This window comes from Gopherus flavomarginatus, chromosome 5 (genome assembly GCF_025201925.1).
Source record: "Gopherus flavomarginatus isolate rGopFla2 chromosome 5, rGopFla2.mat.asm, whole genome shotgun sequence".
NCBI lineage: Eukaryota > Metazoa > Chordata > Testudines > Testudinidae > Gopherus > Gopherus flavomarginatus.
Window position 1 is genome coordinate 55132184 of NC_066621.1, and position 20791 is coordinate 55152974.

Here is a 20791-nt window from a genome sequence, read left to right on the forward strand (position 1 = left end):
CTAATACTTTGGAGAGCAATAACATAGGCTATTGGTGTATCTTAGAATTGCTTGCTGTTAACATATTATGGTGTAGGAGAGAGAATGGAAGAGTAAATATTTGGGTCCATATTTTCAAAAGGGCAGCCTCTTTTGCAAGCACAAATTCTGCCCACAAGATTTCCACATGAAGTTTTCAACCTACAACTGAATTTTGGTTGCAGTTCTGTGTATTTGCACCTGATTGTGAGTGCAAATCAGGTAGTTAGCCACATCAGTAATTAAATTTATATCTGCAGTTCATTTTGTGGATGCAGATATTGTTGGTGAAAATTGCATGTAAAAAGCATTCATAAAAATATACTCAATTTGGGGGAATATTTTCAGCTTCTAAGAACCTTAAATATTTCATAGTTCTTTTTAGACTAGATATTTAGTTTGGGTGGGATGTTCAAAAGAAACTAAATAACTTAGGAGCACAAGTCCCATTGACTTTCAATGGTACTTGATTTCCTAAGCAAATTAGGTGTTCTTGAAAATTCCCACCTTCTGATTAAGTATTATCAGATAAGATATTGGAATGTGACCTGATCCTCCCTGTATCTGTCCCATCTACCTGACATGATGCAGTGCTTTGAAAACCAGGCTATCAAAAGAAGGTGCAAATTGCTGGGTCAGACCTTTTTACCTTTTTATGTAGATAGCCTGCACTGCAGCATTCCAACGATAGCATGATCGTAGAGAGACAAGGTGGGTGAGGTAATATCTTTTATTGGACCAACTTCTGTTGGTGAGAGAGAAGTTGGTCCAATAAAAGATATTACCTCACCCACCTTGTCTCTAATATCCTGGGACCAACACAGCTGCAGCTACACTGCATACAACAATGGATAGTATGATAGTTTAGCCTAAACAGAAAAACCTGTAGGTGTGGGGAAGAGTTAAAATTACGGAGAAGCTGAAATGGATGGACAAGAAATTCACAGATCTGTTGCCACTGACTGCAGAACTTGAGTTTTAACAGTGGGTTTTGTAATGCTTCCTGGGGGCACCCAGGTGCTATGAGTCACCTCACTACCACCTGAACTTAGCAATAGTAAGCCTTGTTTGTGCCTTCCAGGGGTCAGCTCCCCAACTCCACCAGCCACAGGCAACACAAGCACCACCTCTAGGCCTATACAGGCCCTGCTCTCTCTCTCTTCTACAGGTTAGCAATAGGCACACTACAACTTTGAGCCCTCCAAGCATGTCTCTGTGAGGGTCCAGCCCCTGTTCCACTGGACTCTCACAGTATTCACATATTTGCTGCTTCCAAAGAATCAGTATTCCCAGGTTACAGTTACACCTAAGATAAGTTCTTTGCTTAATACAGAGCACACAGACATGGTTACAGTGAAAACGAGTAAAAGTTTTATTTAGCAAGGTATAGAGGTGCAAATGATAGCAACTAGAAGTACTGGAAACAAATGCTCACAAAGAAAATAAAAAAATCATACCAAGCGTTCTAGGAGCCATATTCCCTTAACTGGATACTTTCCTGTCTTACAGAGCAATATTCACCCAAAGTCCTTCCAGCTTTTTATAACCAGCCTTGGCTGTGACCCTCCTTTCATAAGACACACTGTTAGATTGCTTTCTCAGTGAAGGATCCAGGGTGTACCTCTGTACCCCCAGATATACCTCAGCAATCTACTGTCTTTACTCATAAACAGGATCTCCCTTCCTCTGTTTGTTTGTTTTCTCCTGTAAATTTTCTCTCTTGACAGTTTCAGTGTCTCTTGATTAGCATTTTGCTCAGTATGCAAACAGGCATCCAGTGTGACATACAATGCCCAATACATACATGACCAGATAAAGAGAGAAGTGTCTGTTACCTCATGCTTGAAAGGAACCTGAGAGATGTCAGCTCCTGGTTACCTGCCTTAAGAACATTTTCAGTACAGACACAACTCCTTAAATATTATCCATTCATATAATCATTGTAAAATGTGACAACCAATGGACTACCAGTTCTCAGAAGAGACCTCAAATGCCATCTTTTTGCATATATCCGACACTGGGGATCCCTGTAAAACTCTATGCAAACCTGGAGCCCTCTGCTATTGGCAGCAAGAGGTTCTGGGGTCACAGGTTTCCAGGAGCAGAAGGAACCCAACTGCTTACACAAATCTAGTGGTCAGGATTCCTGGTTTTCACCCAGGCGGCCTGGGTTCAATTCCCAGTTTGGGAATAATGTAAACAAACTGTTGAATATTTAAAATATTAGTCAAATGTGATTACTAAAATAGCAAATATTCTTCACCTGATCAAAACACTCACCAGCTTCAGAGGCATCTTGGCATGAAATTACATTTATCAAATTACGCATGTAGGAATAGCTGACTAAATTATGAGTCAGTCTTTAGAGTTGGACAGTCTCTGTTGTGAGTCACTGAAACAACTCTATTGTGTAACACATAACAAAAGAGGTAAAACAGGCTGATGGAAACCTTTGACATTGAGTAAAAATATTAGGCAAAAGGAGAGAGCTACACTTCATAGAATCATAGGACTAGAAAGGATCTTGAGAAAATTCTAATGTCTTGAGAAAATGTTATGGTGTATATAGTATACAGCGCATCTTTAAAAAATATTTAAATACATAGGCAATAAAATGAACAAAATGGATATAATTACACTAACATAACCTAGGTGTTGTGGATCTTTGGTCCCAAATATATAAATCTCCACCAGCTGAGAGAGATCAATGGAAAAAGAAAATTGTGTTACGATCGGAAATGAGTTTGAATATCCTCCACTCACCAAGTTGTAGAGAACAAGCTTAGAAATAAATCTTTAATTACCTTTTAAGGAATTATACCCGCATTACACTCAGTGATATCCTACAGCACATTCTTGTTTAGCACACTAATCTGAGCTTGTCTATTTTCATTTTTGTCAAGCCTATTTTCATTTTTGCTGTTCATTGTTCAGACTTAGATCATCTTTGTATCTAGGCCTGTTACCAGCGGGGAACATAAGCGATAATCACCACTTCTGGTAGTCTCATTTCATCCAGCGGATTTGCAAGTATCTGTTGGAAACTAAAGCCTTGTCTACACTGCCACTTTACAGCGCTGCAACTTTTTTGCTCATGGGTGTGAAAAAACATACCCCTGAGTGCTGCAAGTTTCAGCGCTGTAAAGTGGTAGTGTAGACAGTGCACCAGCGCTGGTAGCTACTCCCTTCGTGGGGGTGGGGTTGTGTTGTTTTTTTTAAGCGCTGGGAGCGAGCTCTCCCAGTGCTGGTGCCACAACTACACAGCCAAGTTAAAGAGCTGCCACAGCAGCACTTTAACATTTCTAGTGAAGACATGCCCTCAGTATGTTACACAAAGTAAAAAGCAGTTAGTTTTAACCCTCATTCTTCACTTAAGCAGAAATCATATAATTGTTTATGGTTTAAAAAGAACATGTACAAGCCTGTCAAATTCACTAACAGTGTAGGCAGAAAATCAATAATATTCCAGTCTTTAGTCACTGATTGTTAAGGAAATATATGAATGAATACTTGCTTTGTTTTGTCAGCAAGGATATTCAGTATTCCTCAAAAGACATTAAAATTATCTAGATTTAAAATGCTATATATTTGCACTATTTGTCATGTTAGTCACTAAATTTGCCCTCAAATATGATAGTACTGTATTAAAGCAATAGAAAAAAATCCACTGGCAAGATGAATGCCATTTACAAAACTATGCCAAAGAGGTGGCACGTGAAAGAATTTTTACTACCTAAAGAACCATCATAATATTGATGTAAAAAACCAAAAGATTTATCTGATAGTTACTTTCCAAATGAACTAAAAGTATTCCAGTCCTAGAGGAGTAACTGAATAAAAGTTTCTTCTTGGAATACACAGAGAAAGCTACTTACAAAAGTGTTAATATAAAAATTACAAATTAAAGTCCATAAAGAGACCAAATACTCTAAGCTTTCACTGAAAACTAAACATGCTTCTAAGCATTGTCATAGAGTTGTTTTTTTTAAATATAGAATGAAATCTAAAAGAATGATCTATTCAACAAAAGAGAACTGCTAATGTGAAAAAAAGTTTGTAAAAGAAAATAAACCAGACTCCATATTACACCACTCCTGCTCCCACTGAAGTTAATGACAAACTCCTATTGACTTCAATAGGAATAGAATTGGAGTTTTGGATGTCAAGAACTGTGGCCTATGGGAAATCACTACAAAACATATTCTCAGGTGCTTCAAAGCATGTTTCGGTGACTCTAACTTGGAAAAAAAACACCTCTGCAGGACTAATCTTAATTAAACAAATACAAAATATTTCACTTAGCAAGCCTAAACATTTCCTTTTGAGTATTTAATTAACAATTAGCAATTGGAAAACAGAATAGTTCCAATCCTGAAAACAGTATCTCTTTATAACAATACTGCCAATCTCCTTGGAGAAGTAACGCGCAAAGCCAAGTTCTCAAAAACTGAGGCTCACTAATATTTGTATAACAACATCTGTGTACACAATGATGGCAACAAGTGTAAACTTGACAGCTGAATAGCCAGGCACGCAACAGAATAGCAAAGCATCCTAACCGGCAGTTTGTATGTGCACATTTTCCAGATTGTCTTTGAACTCCTAGTAAATGTGCACATGCATCTAGGCTTAATATGGGACACACACGTGGGTTTCTACACTAGAAAATCTGACCCATAACTGTTTCATCTGATGTGGAAGCAATAAAGCACACGATTAGTGATGCCAGCCATCTTGGTTATATCCAGAATCATGCTATGATTTCATACTTTATTACTGTACTTTGGAGATGAGCATTACTCGATGAAATGATAAGTAATAGATCTACCTACAAGTCTTTTAAATTCAGGACTGGTAAGCTAAGAACTCCTAAACATTAATCTCAATTATTAAAAAGATCCCTTCTGTAGCCCTAGGCAAGTCACTTACGCCCAGACCCACAAAAAGGACTTAGGTACCTAACTCCTCACTTAAGGTACTTCAACCCAAATTTAAGAACCTCTGAGATTCTCAGAACCCCTGCTCAGCTGCTCACTAGACCTGTAGCTGTCTAAAATCCCTTGGCACCTATGCTTTCACCATAAAAGTCCCCTAAGCATATAAATTTCTGCCACTGGGCATAGGTGCAACACATCTCACAACTAAGCCCTAGTGAGACAGGCATTCTCCCCACCTATCTTGCTTCTGGGTCCCAAACTGGTAGGTGTGTTCTAAGTGTGCCTACTGGATCAGGGCCCCTACAAAATCTGGTCAGAAGAGAAGATGATGGCAACAGTGATTCCTCCTTTTTAACTTTTATCCCAGGGGGTAGCACGCTCACCTGGGATGTCAGAGACCAGGATTCAATTCCTCCTTCTGCCTAATGGGAAGCAAGGATTTGAACATGGGTCTTCCAACTCTCAGAAGAGTGCCCTAACCTCTAGGACATTCTGATGCAGGTTTAGCTTAATCTCTCCTGTTGAAGCTGATCCATTTTGGATAAATACTTATAGTCATTGGGCCAGAGAAAGTGAGAATGACTTTAGCCTGGGGACTAAGGACACTTATCGGGGGGGAGGGAGACCCAGGATCCAGTCCCCCTGCTCCAGTGACTATTTACTTACCCAAAGTGCAACAGCATCACAGGAACCCACAATATCCCAGAGCCCAGTGGTTAGGGCACTGTCCTGAGATGTAGACGGCCTTCATTCAATCCTTTTATTCCCATCAGGCAGATGAGGGAATTGAAGCTGGTGTCTCCCACATCCCAGGGGAGTGCTCTAACCACTGGTCTAAAAGTTATAAGTGAGCTGGCAATACCACAGTGTACTCTTGTTCCATTTAAATTATAAGTTTTCTGGGGCAGCAACCATCTCTTATCTACCTTCACAGAGGACTTTGTAAGGTATATTTTTTATATTAAAACTATTAATAAATACAAAAGTAGCACTATAATTTTCCCCTATATGTTTATTTTTTCTTGGTTTTTATGTTTTTTGCTTTGTCATCTTCCACAGTTTTTCCCAGCATCTTCTTATCTGTCCTTCCATCCCAATGGCTGCTGTCCAAAGCTGATTCATCCTTTCAACTTGTTCTCCATGGTGGCTAACTCTTCTTAGACATTCAGCAGAAATAACATGCCTTATTCTTTTTGTAAAGCACAACATACATTGACAGCACTATACATATAGTCATAAAATACATAAGCCTGTTTACTAAACTGCTATTTATTATGTAGAAAAACATCTGGACTTGATTACAGTTGACAGTGTTCTAACGAGATAAAAATAGTTTAATTCTTCAAGTGACATTTAAATTATACATTATAAGAGCCAAATCCTGGTCCCACTCAAGTTAATGTAAGTTTTGTCATCAACTTCAATAGGAGCAGGATATGGCACTAAATGTTCTACAGTGTTTTTGGCCATACGCAAGCAGTTCCAGAGCCAGAATGCTCCCCAATAGTACCTACAGGGATGTAGATTGTGTAGTACGTATATTACAAAAGCTTCTGTGATTTATTCTGGCTACTGAGCAAATAAATAAAAAGATAGACCTACAAGACATCACTAGGCAAACATCTTTGATGTACAGAAGTTCAATTTACAGCAACCCTGATAAGGGCTTTTAAGTTAAAAAAAAGAATGTAGTTCATTGCTATTAAAACATTTGTTTAGTCAGCATTTTGCTAGAAATATGGGTCAATATTTTCATATCTGTGATATGTAAAATAAGTTTGTGATAGTAAGCCAAATGTTTCCCTTTTACCTGTACAACTACAATTGCACTGGAGTTGCATAGATGCATCTGAGTTCTAGAATGTCTAAAAAACCTAAATGGTTTATTATAACTCTTAATTTATATGAGCTAATGCTTTATATTCAGAAACACTACAGTCAACTTGCTGAAGTCTTCCCTTAGAGAAATCTTATTTTAAAATGACTATGAGCCTAGATTTTGGTTTTGTACACAATTTCTTGTGCCAATGTAAAGATTACCTAACAATCCACATAACATCAAGCCACAACTAACAAATTTATACTAATAGCTTTTGTATCGGATATTAAAACTGCTTTTTAATCAAACCCTCCATTAAGTAAATAAATTAGACACACAAATTGCATGCATAACGCTCAATGTTAGTGAAAGTTATGTACAGACCAAAGGGGGAGAATGCAATCCTTAATTTTGTTTCCTTGCTTTTATTGATTTGTGATATCATATTGTTTAAACATAGGTTTGGGTGTTCATAACCTTTATTTTCATAATAATCAATTCTGAACAACTTTTATTATTTGATTCCATAGAAGTTTCACATACAAATGGGAAAATCTAGCCCTTATGCAGAGATTCTGTACAGTAGAACTAGAGCAGTTCTGTTGCATAATGGGTGTACTGCCTGCGTGGTACCTTGCTCCGTACAAGTTCCCTGTGTGGTAACCTACCGGATGGGGTGGAGTGGAGCATGTGGATTTTATCCTCACTCCTTGTGGGGTATTGTGTAATGGCCAAAACTATTCCAGAAATTAGGCCTGAGTAAACTTTAAGGAATGGTTCCTCAGTTGCTATATAGCCTTTTGAGTAAGAGTCTGGGCTTGTCTGGGTTGGGGATCTGGGCCAGAATGGTTGGAGCATCAAGGCCACTGCAGGACCATTTTGATTATTTATTTAAGTAAACCATCTTCATGTCATCTCATTCAATAGTAAACTCGAACAATTTCACAGCTACTATGTTGTCAGCTTGAAAATACTGGATGTTATCTTTCCCACAAATAATATTTACATCCCAGGTAGTGCCAATGTAAACCACCATCCACCCACACTGAAATGTGTCACACACCCAAACTGTTCTGAAAGCCACACCGTTGTGTTCTTGTGAAAGTTTGTAAAGAAAGTGACAGTTTCATATACATGATTAAATTTTCTTCTGTAATATTTCCTTTGCATACTTGGTTAGCCTTACACTACAGTATTCTACCTTAGCTGCCCAGAACATCAGTAGTACGATTGTAAGCTGTAGCAGTTTGGGCCATTAGGCTATAAAATTGTAGTATTTTTAAGAGCAGCAGCTTTGGGGATTTTCGGTTTTGTGGAAGAACTGGAAAACCACAGCCCTCATTGTGATTGCACAATAAACGGTCAATCAACTGTCATCTGCTACAGGGTAAGCAACCATCCTGCTACTATGTTAAAACTAGCTCTGCTTACACACACACCCATGGGTTACTCAAGTGTCATTTCTTCAAACCTACTTCTTCAATGGGGATTGCATAGATGAGTAAGGACTATTTGCATTAGAACTTGAGGGATCAGTCCCTAAGAATAGCTGCTAGTTATCTAAAATTTCCTTGCTACCCAAAAAAGTCTCATTCTCTGACATGTACTAAAAATTCTCTCATAGATCTAGTCTATTTTGGATAAAGTAGTGTTACATACTACACAATATAACATATGTATCCATTTTCAATACACACGTTTTCTGCTCATAGGGTAGAGCCAGCTGTGCTTATCTATAGTGTAAAGTAGGAGCTTGGCCATGCAGGTTCGTTAGTGTGTATTGTAGCGACAGGCAACAAGATAAGCACCTATATTTTATTTCAGCTATTTGATAGCACGCCAGGCCTGCAGCTGTGTGTGTTCTTTTTTAAAACACTCTTGGTCTTTTTCCTCAACTTGTAGGAGAAGAGGAAAACGAGTTTTTCAGAGAATCCCATAAATGAAATCAACACGAGACACATTAGCCCACTGCACCTGCCAATACAGGATTGCTTCGTCCCAGTTCTGCAGCACTTTTCCCCGGTGCTGGGGCTGCCACTGCCTTCCCGGGGAAGCCTGCACCCCAAGTGGGCAGACCTCAGTAAGTTTTACTGAGCTTAAACCTAAATTTTCTTTTGCCCCAGCCAGACCCTATTACACCCCCCTCAGCCTGTCCTGTCCTGCCATTCAGATTCTCCAAGTCCCCCTGGAGAGTATCACAGTCCCATCCTTAGACATCATTTGGACACACAACTCTGCGGTCTTCTTGTAAACGCTACTGCTTCCCAGTAATCTAGCTGGGCAAGAGGTGCTGCTAACCACAGGGTGGGGAAACCTCGCATGGGGGCTGGTCACGCAGGACCGGGGTGCCTAGCGGCAGGAGGACCTCGCAGACCCCTGCACGCAACCCCCTTTTCGCGCCCCGGCTCGGGGATCTCACCTTTCTCTCCCTCTGGTCCCCAGGGGCAGGATCCAGCGCTGGGGAAGCAGCCTCCAGAGACTCTCTTGCAGGGACTGTGCCAGGCAGGGCTCCGCAGCCGCTCCTGACAGCGCGATCAGAATCCTCCCCCTCCCTCCGCTGCTTCGCCCGCACCCCCAGCAGCAGCAGCTCTCCGGCAGACCCCGCTCCGGTTCCTATAGCAATAGGTCCCGCCTCCGGGGCAGCCCCGATTGGCGGGGCCTGACTCCTTCTGGGCATCGCGTAGGGTTCTGATTGGCCGGCCGCAGGGTCGCGGGTTAGGCTGCGCGGGAGGGAAAGCAGGTTTCAAGGAGGGTTGAGGCGAGAAGGTACGTGGCGGCGCCGGCAGAGGGGGTGGGGCTAGTTCACCTCTCGGCTGGGTTGGGGCGGGCTGAGGGGGAGCTCGTGGCCGCGACTCGCAACCCCCCCCGCCGGGGCGCGGGGGTCTGGCCGGTCCGCTCGAGGCTGAGCCCCCTGCCCGCGTCCCTGGGCGGAGCCTGGCCCCGGTCTGCATGTGCTCCCCCCCAGCCCCCGGGAACGGGGGTTGCTGGCCCTAGAGGCTGGGAGCCAGGGGTGTGAGGGGGTTGCTGTTGGGCCCACCTCCCAGGATGGAGCCATGAGAGGTGGGGGGCGTTGTTGGCTGGCTGGCTGGCGGCAGAGGCTGGGAGCCATGTAGGGGGTTGCGACTTGCTGCTGGTCCCGAGGCTCATCCAACATGAGAACCTCTTCCCTGAACTGACCCAGCAATGGCATCCCTAAAACAGCTACCTCCTCAGAAGTGGTTTATTTGTGATGGGGTGGTCCTAGCAACAGGGCTAATGGTTTCTAATCATAACAACAACTTTGTGTTTATGTAATGCTTTCTGTTGGGTATGATCCCTAGCTTGTTCTCAAACCATGGGCCCCATTCTACGGAGACACAGGCCAGATCTACACTTTCATCGGTGTAACTACCTTGCTCAGGGGTTTGAAAAGTCCACACCCGTGAGCGATGCAGTTATGCCAGCCTAACCCCGGTGCAGACAGCGCTATGTTGACCGGAGGACTTCTTCTGTTGATATAACTACGGCCTCTTGTGGAGGGCTTCTCCCATCAGTGTAGTAGTCATCACTGAAGCCACTACAGCTGCCACTAGACCTACCCTGACTCTTTAGAGCAATCATTATTCACAGGGATGGTCTCAAGGAAGCTAAGCGTTCTCACTCAGCACCTTGTAAGAGCAGGTTCCAAATGTGCAATTTTGTTAATTCCAATGTAAAATGAAGACCTTGTCCATGAGATCCCCCAGAAGTGACTCATCTGCCTTATATTGAAGGCTAGCTCTGGAAAAACTTGCATCTTTCTTCTAAAGTGCTTTTTCCTTGGCTGTAAATGTTTAATGACTCCCAATGTAGAGATTATATTTTTCTTTGGTTTATTGCATTATTTGCTTTACTTTGATCCATGGGTAGGATACCCTTAGAGACAAGCTTTTGAGGTCAAGAGCTCTGTGTCAGGTTGAAAGCTTGTGTCTCTCACCAACAGAAGTTGGTCCAATAAAAGATATTATCTCATTTACTTTCTTTCTCTCTAGTATCCTGGGACAGACAGCTACACCAACACTGCATACATAAATAAAGCTAGCAGTGTTCAAGGTATGTAGTAATTAATAAAGACAGCTGAGACAGAATAGGTTTATAGTGGGATGCATACAATCCAGGTGAGAGATTCAAAGCTGGCTAAAGGATGTCAACATCCAATTGCCATTCATCTTAATATGAACTGAGTGTTCAAATCTAGGTGTTTTTTTAGATCTCAGGCTCCATGTTTATGTGAAAGAGAACTAGAAGTATACATTTTGTATAATGAAATTGACTAAATATAAGGCTATTTTTAAAAAAGTTGTCTAAACACAACTCTTAACTGTTGTCAAAGAAAATTTTGGTTATGACTGAACTATGCATTTTTGTTCACAATGTTTTTCATTTTTTAAAAATGGTTCTGCCTTCTTTTACCACCAAATTTGAGAAAACATTTCAATGTAACTTAGAATTTATTTGTCCAATAACTTTAATTGAGATGGGAAGAGGACTAAAAAAGAAACTGATCTCATATTGAAGGTTGAGTCAAACATACTTAACAAATTTAAAAAAAAATCTGAAGTGATCACTGTGATGCTGCGGTCTATATAGTTTTATAAAAATATGCTAATGAGTGAATATAATGTAACTGGAATATGCTTCATGCAAAAGGTCTCTTGTAAGGTATCATTACAAAGCTTATAATCTACTGAGTGTGGTCATCCTAGTTGTATAAATGTACCACTCTTGTATCTGAAACTAGAAATATGAAATACAACTCTGAGGGCCTATTGTAATTATGTAAAGTGTGGGCCATTAGTGGTGGTTTGGAATATTGTTGAGTCCCATTAACCAGGACAATTGTCTGCAGATGGATGTGTTTTACCTGTAAGTCTTCCTGTACCCCTGTTTGCTGGCAAGTGGGCATTGAAGTCTTGCAGTGACGTGTGAGTGTCTGGCTCAGCAAGACAGGGTGTTGGGGTCCCGAGCTGGCAGGGAAGGCAGGAGCAGAGGTAGTCTTGGCACATCAGGTGGCAGCTCCAAAGGGAGTTTCTGTGCTCCAACCCATCACAGTCACATTCTTCAAAACCTCCCTGTTTTCATTTGAAATATTCCACTGAGTATAATTTTGGTCCCAAAGCAGGATTCATGCCTTAAAACTATTGTTTACGCAAGTAAGAATTTTCAATTGGAAGACTGCGGTATGCCAACTATGGGAAAATCACTAATGTATTTTATTAACAATTCACTATGATAAAAAATTATGTCAGTCTACAATGTGTTCAGAGGGAAACAAAATGAGATCAAGTATTTCATTCACCCTAAGAATTAAAGTTGATTAAACTTCTATTGTGTGCACTACGACTGTGAACCATCTGTAGTTCTAAAATCTAAACAGCAAGTCCATTATGACTAGTTTACAAGGCTAAGTGAAGAGATGGGACACTAGATGGGGAGGGCCCTGGGTTACTACAGAGCATTCTTTCCCAGGTATTCTGGTCTAATTGATTGTATAGTTGAGGGTCAGGAAAGAATTTTTCCCCAGGTCAGATTGTCAGAGATCTGAGGAGTTGGGGTGGTTTGCCTTCCTTTGCACCACAGGGCACAGGTCAGTGGCTGGTTTAAATTGGAGTAAATGGTGGATTTTCTGTAACTTGAAATCTTTAAATCAAGATCTGAGGACTTGGTAACCAAGTTATGGGCCTACTATAGGGGTATGTGAGGGGTGAGCAGGGGCGGCTCCAGGCACCCAGTGCATCAAGCGCGTGCTTGGGGCGGCAAGCCGCGGGGGGCAGTGAGGCTGCCTTCGGCGGCATGCCTGCGGGAGGTCCGCCAGTCCCGCGGCTTCGGCAGCAATTTGGTGGCAGGTACCCCGAAGGCGTGGGACTGGCGGACCTCCCGCAGGCGTGCTGCCGAATCCACATTACCAGCAGACCTCCCGCGGGCACGCCGCCGAAAGCTGCCTGACTGCCATGCTTGGGGCTGCAAAATACATAGAGCCGCCCCTGGGAATGAGGCTCTGTTACATGCAATGTGCAGGAAGTCAGTCTAGATGGTCCCTTCTGTGTCTCGAGTCTATGCGTCTAAGTATGAGTATGTTCTGATTTTTGAAAAAGCATGCACAACAAGACCCCTGTCAATTTGTAACCCCCTTTTATCAATGTAAATTGCAGTGTCATAATAAGTGCTGGGAGGCAGCAGCCCACCTTGATTGGTACACAGACATATCACAGGACTCACCAGCAGGATTGGTTTTAGACAGCAGGGTTTTGCCATGGTTCACTAAACTACCATCACCTTGTATAAATCACCTGGAATAACATTGTGATCTTCCTGCTAAGGCAGAAAAGAAAACATCTAAGATTAGGTGTGAAGGGACATCTCCTCACACTGGTGTGAAGGAGACTAAGGAGCTCCACTGGGCCTGTTCCATGCTAATGAGATGCACCTGCAAGGCTTGTTCAGCCTAGAAGAGGAGAGGTTTAAAAGGGGGTAACTTAACACAGGAAGGGGTGGTGAATAGGAAGAAACCACCTCATCCAGACGTTGCTGGTAACAGAGATAGTGCAGCTGGGGAGGAGACAGCTGTGAGATGCACCACTCCGGAAGCCATCCTGACTGACAACAAAGCAATGTGTAGAGCCCTATGCAGTTACAAAATTTATACCCGCGAATGTGGATTATCCACGGAGTTACAGAGCGCTAGCGACAACAAGTGAGACCAGCAGGGCCTTTGTCAGCAACCAGGCCAGGAACTGCAGCAGTGAAACAGCAGCATGTCGGGCTGCCACTTGCAGGAGCCAGCGCCCATCTTACATAGCTTGTCCGCTGTGGCTGTACCGCCTCCAGCCCAGCTCACTGGAGCTGCCATCAGGCTCACCAGCAGCTGTCCCTGGTCATGCTTGTGTGTGCAAGCAGTTCGTGCGCTCCCAGACAGAAGTACCTTCCTCACAGTGGTATGCATCTCCTGCCCAGGAGCAATTAACCCCAGGTCAGGGGACACCTTTATAACATGGTTGTCCTGTGACTTGGTTACAGCATGGTTAAAAGTTATAACTCGGCTGGGACTTCTTAAGCTTGTTACAGGGACACAGTTGGACCCAGGTATGCTACAAATCGTGTTATAACAAAGTTAGATGACGACTGTGTTGTTACCAGGCTCTCTCACTTGGCTATAGTTGTAGCTTTTTAGGTATTATCTCCCCTAATCAGACAATACACCAAGTTCTTCAGGATTGCTAGTGTAGACTAATACAGGCATTTTACCATGTCTTCTACACCTGCTTCAAGAGCAGGTGTAGAAGACATGGTAAAATGCCTGTATTAGTCTACACTAGCAATCCAAACACCTGTGGAATTGCACCAGTGTTAGTGCGGTGGTGTAAGGTTTCCCCCAAACTGTCAGTGCAGACTATGCCTTATAAAGCTTGAGCGTAGGAAACTCACTTTAATGCAATGGAGGAAGCTGCTCCGTTATTACTCCCATTTTATTTCTATGTTACTTGTCTACTCTTGCTGGTTAAAAGATGGTGTTACACTTGATGATAGTTTTTCCAGTTATTGGCTACCTCCAGTAATGCTTTAAAATTTGCAAGTCACTGCAGTTTGATTCAGTCATCTTGTATTTTTATTATACCTCCAATTTTGATGTCTATGCACTTTGCAGAGGTTTTTTTGTTTTAGTCTATTTTAAAAACAAACAAAAAGCCTTTGGAAATCCTAAACACCCTTAACTGGGCTATAACTTGCAGGAGTCTTCATGGCTTGAAAACTGATAAGTGCTGCAGTGTTGCTATTGAAGCAGTTACCTCATCCAAAGTTTGAGAAGTTTTCTGAATGGTAGATGTATCAAGACACAGCAGGGGGAAGGGACTTTCCTTGACCACAGTGGTGTTTTGTGTTCCAGGGTTTTAGAGTAGCTGGGGAGAATTTTTACAGGGCTTACATATATCAATGCGCTCTTTATATTCATCAGAGTGCTGTTATATCTATTATAAAGTTCCCCAGGGGTGTGAATAGTGAGTTCCTGCCACTGCATCTTCTATCTCTCAACTCAAGAATTGACTCCACGATAAATGCAGTGGCAAAAACAGTATTTTCCCCATTGATTACAGTTAGCATCATTTACTCAGGGTAAGAGTGGGGAGAAAAATCTACATGTAAGCAGCAGTCCTCTATTTAACCATAGAATAGTCACATGCTCTCCAGACTGTTCAAACTGCTGTTAAAATAATTTCCCTCTCCCACATCGCTGCCTATGGTAGAGACCAGCAGCAGTGAAATTCATGTTACCCTGACAGAATTCTTCAGTCCTGACATAGAGAAACCACTGCTTGGTGAGAGGAGAGTTCATTCTCCATACTTGTATAATCCTGGCTTCTCTTTTCAGAGTAGCAGCTGTGTTAGTCTGTCTGCAAAAAGAACAAGAGTACTCGTGGCACCTTAGAGACTAACAAATTTATTTGAGCATAAGCTTTCGTGGGCTACAGCCCACTTCTTCGGATGCATAGCTGGCTTCTCTGCTACAATGGACAGCACATGGACCAACTGGTGTCCTTGTGATGCTGGTTTTGTGTGATGTGCACAATAGTTTGCTAGGAACTGAACTGAGACTGACAAATTGGTGACCTATGGAAAATAAAACAGCCACCAGGTAACAGACTCATCACTACAAACATGGATTGGAAATGACATACTGAATGTAAAAGTGAAAAGCCCTTCTGTAATTCCTTGATCAGTCCAGTCCTGCAGAGAGAGTGTGTTGACAGTATGTGATGGTGTTGATTGTTGAGCTAGTGAAAACATGATTAATTATTGGGAGGGAGACAGTAAAATATGTTTCTTCACAGGTTCACATCTCATTGTGTAGGAGGTGACATCAACGGAGTTACACCAATTTACTCCATCTGAGGATGTGGCCTATCAATTCTCTCTCTTTCTCCTTTACTGTAAAGGAGCTGCAGCAGCGCAGGAGCCAGCAAACAGAGCTGTAAACAGGGGAGTTTGAGTGGGAGTTTGCAAGGGAGAGTTTGGTGGAAGACTAAGAGAGGCAGGCAGAGGAACAGACAGGCTAGTAAAGGGAGTGTTTTGGTGCTTGTTGGGTGTTTGTTTTGCTGTGGGTGGTGGTGTTTGTTTCCTGGACTAACAGGATTTAGGTGTGAAGGTTATGACAGATACAAAGGTAGCAGTGGTAGTGGAAAACACAAGCTGACTGGATGTGGAAGCTGCAGCATGTACATGATCCTGGAGGGGGTACCTGAAAAGAGTTGCATCTGCATGAAGTGCCACCTAGAACAGCTGAAGAAAGGAAAAAATCCAAGGATTGGAGATGCAGATGGAAACTGTGGTTGAGTTTAGAAGGGAGTTCGAGCAGATGATGAAGCGAAGACATGAGGAGGCTGAAGGGAAAAGCTCAGACTTGCAGATGGAAGCAGGACCAAAGAACTCTGAGGGGAGACTGCTGAGTGAGGAAAGTGGACAGTGCAAGCATATGACTAAGAGAACGAGGCAGAGGAAAAGAATGGCTAATGAAAGAGAAATAGAGCTCAGGAACAGGTTTGCAGAGTTGGAAAATGAAGAAGGGGCACAGCAGGTAGTTGATGAAGGTGAGAGGGCAAGGAAGAAGAGAACAGCTAGTCCTGTAGGAAAAGGGGAAGAATCAATGGAGATAACAGCACCAAATATGAGCCCCAGAAGGATACAGGATGGATTGCAAGGGAGAACAGGAATCGAGAGGACTTGCAGCCAGAGAGAACGGGATAGACCAGAGAATCGCACCATCACCAGGAAAAGGCAGATCTACATCACTGGGGACTCCTTACTGAGAAGAATAGGCAGGCCTATAACCGGAACTGATCCAGAGAAGAGAAGGGTCTGCAAGGTGCTAAGATATGGGATGTGGACTTGAGGCTGAAGAGGATCCTAACGGGAGTGGGAAAGAATCCACTGATTGTCCTTCATGTAGGAACAAATGATATGGCTAGATTCTCACTGGAATGTGAAGGGAGACTATGCCAGGCCGGGGAAGATGCTTAAGAAAATCGAGGCTCAGGTGATTTTCAGTGGGATTCTGCCTGTTCCTAGAGAAGGGCAACAAAGGTGTAACAAAATTATGATGATCAACAGATGGCTCAGGCAGTGGTGCTATAAGGAGGGCTTTGGGATGTATGGCCACTGGGAGGCATTCATGGACAAAGGACTGTTATCTCGGGATGGACTTCACCTGAGTAGGGAGGGAAATAGACTTCTAGGATGGAGGCTGACACAACTGATTAAGAGAGCTTTAAACTAGGAATTTGGGGGAGATGGTTGGGAGGTGTCCAGGTAATTTCCACGCCGGCTTTTAACATTGAGAGAGAAGAAAACGAAGTAAGACAGGATACAGCCATGGGTAGGAGAATGGGCATAAAGAGGAAGGGTAGTGTAGATACCAGTCTAATAGGTGATACTGGTGATAGAATGTCTGTGCCTAATTGGGTAAAGAATGTGAGCAAAGCCAAACAGCAAAAATTAAGATGTTTGTACACCAATGCTAGGAGCCTACGTAACAAAATGGAGGAACCAGAGTTACTGGTGCAGGAAGTGAAACCGGATATTATAGGGATAACAGAAACATGGTGGAGTAGTAGTCAAGATTGGAGCACAGCAATTAAAGGGTATATGCTGTTTAGGAAAGACACAAATAAAGGCAAAGGTGGTGGAGTAGCATTGTATATTAATGATGAGGTAGACTATAAAGAAATAAGAAGTAATGAAATGGATAAGACAGAGTCTGTCTGGGCAAAAATCACATTGGGGAAGAAAGCTACTAGAGCCTCACCTGAGATAGTACTTGGGGTGTGCTTTAGACCACCAGGATCTGATTTGGATATGGATAGAGACCTCTTTAATGTTTTTAATGAAGTAAATACTAATGGGAATTGTGTGATTATGGGAGACTTTAACTTCCCAGATATAGACTGGAGGACAAGTGCTAGTAATGATAATAGGGTTCAGATTTTCCTGGATGCAATAGCTGATGGATTCTTTCACCGAGTAGTTGCTGAACCAACAAGAGCGGGTGCCATTTTAGATTTGGTTTTGGTGAGTAGTGAGGACCTCATAGAAGAAATGGTTGTAGGGGACAACCTTGGTTCGAGCAATCATGAGCTAATTCAGTTCAAACTAAATGGAAGGATAAACAAAAATAGATCTGTGATTAGGGTTTTTTATTTCAAAAGGGCTAACTTAAAAAAATTAAGGAAATTAGTTAGGGAAGTGGATTGGACTGGACTGGACTGAAGAACTTGTGGATCTAAAGGCAGAGGAGGCCTGGAATTACTTCAAGTCAGAGTTGCAGAAGCTATCAGAAGCCTGCATCCCAAGAAAGGGGAAAAAACTCATAGATGGGTGTCATAAACAGATAGTTAAGGGTTAATGTCTCTTTTACCTGTAAAGGGTTAACAAGCTCAGTGAACCTGGCTGACACCTGACCAAAGGACCAGTCGGAGGACAAGATACTTTCAAATCTTGGTGGAGGAAAGTCTTTGTTTGTGGGTTTTGGGTTGTTCTTTGTTCTCTTTTGGAGTTAAGAGGGGCCAGACATGCAACCAGATTTCTCCAATCTTTCTGAAACAGTCTCTCATGTTCAAAAAAAGTAAGTACTAGATAGAAGGCGAATTAGTCTTTATGTTTTCTTTATTTGCAAATGTGTATTTTGCTGGAAGGATATTTTTTCCTCTGTTTGCTGTACTTGTATCTTAGGCTAGGGGAGAGGGATTCCCTCTAGTCTATATAAGCTTAGACCCTGTAAACATTTTCCATCTTGATTTTACAGAGATAATTTTTACTTTTTTCTTTCTTTAATTAAAATCTTTCTTTTTTTAAAAATCTGATTGATTTTTTTCCTTGTGTAAGACAAGGGGATTGAGTCTCAACTCACCAGGGAGTGGTGGGGGGAAAGATGGCGGGGGAAAGGTTAATTCCTCTCTGTTTTAGGATCCAAGGAGTTTGGATCAGTGATCTCTCAGGAAAAGTCTGGGAGGGAGAAAGAAGGAGGGGGAATGGTTTATTTCTCTCTGTTTTAAGACCCAAGGGATTTGGGTCTTGGGTTCCCCAGGAAAGGTTTTTGGGGGACAAAAAGTGTACCAAACACTATATTTTGGTTGGTGGCAGTATTATCAGATCTAAGCTAGGAATTAAGTTTAGAGGAGTACATGCAGGTCTCCACTTTCTGGATGCTAAAGTTCAAAGTGGGAATAAGACCTTGACAACAGGAGATGTAGACCAAGCTGGATGAGCAAGCATCTCAGAGAGGTGATTAAGAAAAAGCAGAAAGGAGTGGAAGATGGGAGGGATCAGCAAGGAAAGCTACCTATTGAGGTCAGAACATGTAGGGATAAGGTGAGAAAGGCCAAAAGCCATGTAGAGTTGGACCTTGCAAAGAGAATTAAAACCAATAGTAAAAGGTTCTATAGCCATGTAAATAAGAAGAAAACAAAGAAAGAAGAAATGGGACTGCTAAACGCTGAGAACGGAATGGAGGTTAAGGATAGGCATGGCCCAATATCTAAACAAATACTTTGCCTCAGTCTTTAATGAGGCTAATGAGGAGCTTAGGGATAATGATAGGATGACAAATGGGAATGAGGATCTGGAGGAAGATATTACCACATCTGAAGAGAGAGGTTTAAAGGAGGTATTTGAAGGGGGCAAGAGAGTAATTGTTCCAGGCACATGAGGGGCAGTATGACAGAAGTCACAGAATAGGAGTGGGAAAAGCACACAAAGGGAGCAGTAAAATGAGCGGATTAGGAATAGGATAAAGTATAGGAGTCAGATTAGGAAGAATGAGAACAGAGATATAGACTGGGGCAAGTTTATGTAGGGCCTTGTATGTGAGGATGAGGAGCTTGAAGTGATGTTGTAAGAGACAGGAACCCAATGGAGGAATTCAGAGACCAGGGTAATGTGATCAGAGAGGGAAGAAGTAAAGATTAACAGCATTTTTCAGTATCTTGATACTCATTAATGGAAACATTATCCTAAAAAAAGGTTTGGGGTGAAAGGATGTGCAGTGGTGGTACATTTCATAGTAATCCCGCCCTAAACAACAGGAATAAGAGAACCATAAATGTCTGTCTAAAAGAAAATGTAACTTCAGTTTTCGCATAAGTTTTTCTTTTATTTGCTCTCTGAATTATTTTTATTACTTTTTTTTTTCAGATCACTGGGAGCTCAGAAAATGCCACTGTCATTATCAGTGGGGCCAATTCAGATATTTCTTGGGAGAGCAAATTTCAGTCCCCGCCCCTGATATCCCTGCCCTTCCAGTACTCACTTGTTCCCCACCTTACCCTAGCCTCCTTCCACAGGAAATCCAGGTTTCCCTCAGCCGGGGAGTCTCTGCTGTCTCTTACCCGCAGAGTGCGTGAGCTGGTGCTGCCGGGAGTCAAGTTCTTAGTTAACAACTCCCCTGCCCTCTGTTACACCCCTCGTGCCAGGTCAAAACACTACTCAATGAAATTTGACTTGGACACCCATCTGGAGGAGGCGTGGCTGGGTCAGATTTCAGTGGCAGTGCAATCACACAGCCAGAGTTATTCTCCAGACCACTCTGGCAGAAGCAGTACTGATTTAGTACAAGACCTGTGCTTAAAGAGTTGTTGGGCCATGGTCCCTATGACTCCACAGCCTATGGAACTTTGAACAAGTGCAAAAAACTTTGGACTGGCACTATGGTGATTATAAAGGGTTTGGATGGTACCTGAACATCAGGCTAGGTACACATCGCCATCAAATATGTCAAGAACTATAGACTGAAATAAAAACAAAAATCTACAGTGCATTTTTAAAAAGGTGCAACTACTTCTTCTAAAATGGGCTGTGTTTACAGTGGCCAACCCTCCAGGATTGGCCTGGAGTCTCCAGGAAATAAAGATTAATCTTTAAGTAAAATTATGTCATGTGATTAATCTCCAGGAATATGTCCAACCAAAACTGGCAACCCTAGTTGTGGTGTTCTTCTCTCTAATTGGATATA

The 20791-nt window shown here is 42.4% G+C and overlaps 1 protein-coding gene across 3 annotated transcripts in view; it reads right to left on the reverse strand.

The window, feature by feature from the left end:
- The window catches only part of NUCB2 (nucleobindin 2), a 56536-nt gene extending 47158 nt beyond the window's left edge, over positions 1-9378 (reverse strand). For all 3 annotated transcript variants that reach the window (XM_050955822.1, XM_050955823.1, XM_050955824.1), the window contains exon 1: positions 9194-9378. The gene's annotated coding sequence lies outside the window, so the exon portion shown is untranslated. The remainder of the gene's footprint in view (positions 1-9193) is intronic.
- Between the last annotated feature and the right edge of the window lie 11413 nt (positions 9379-20791).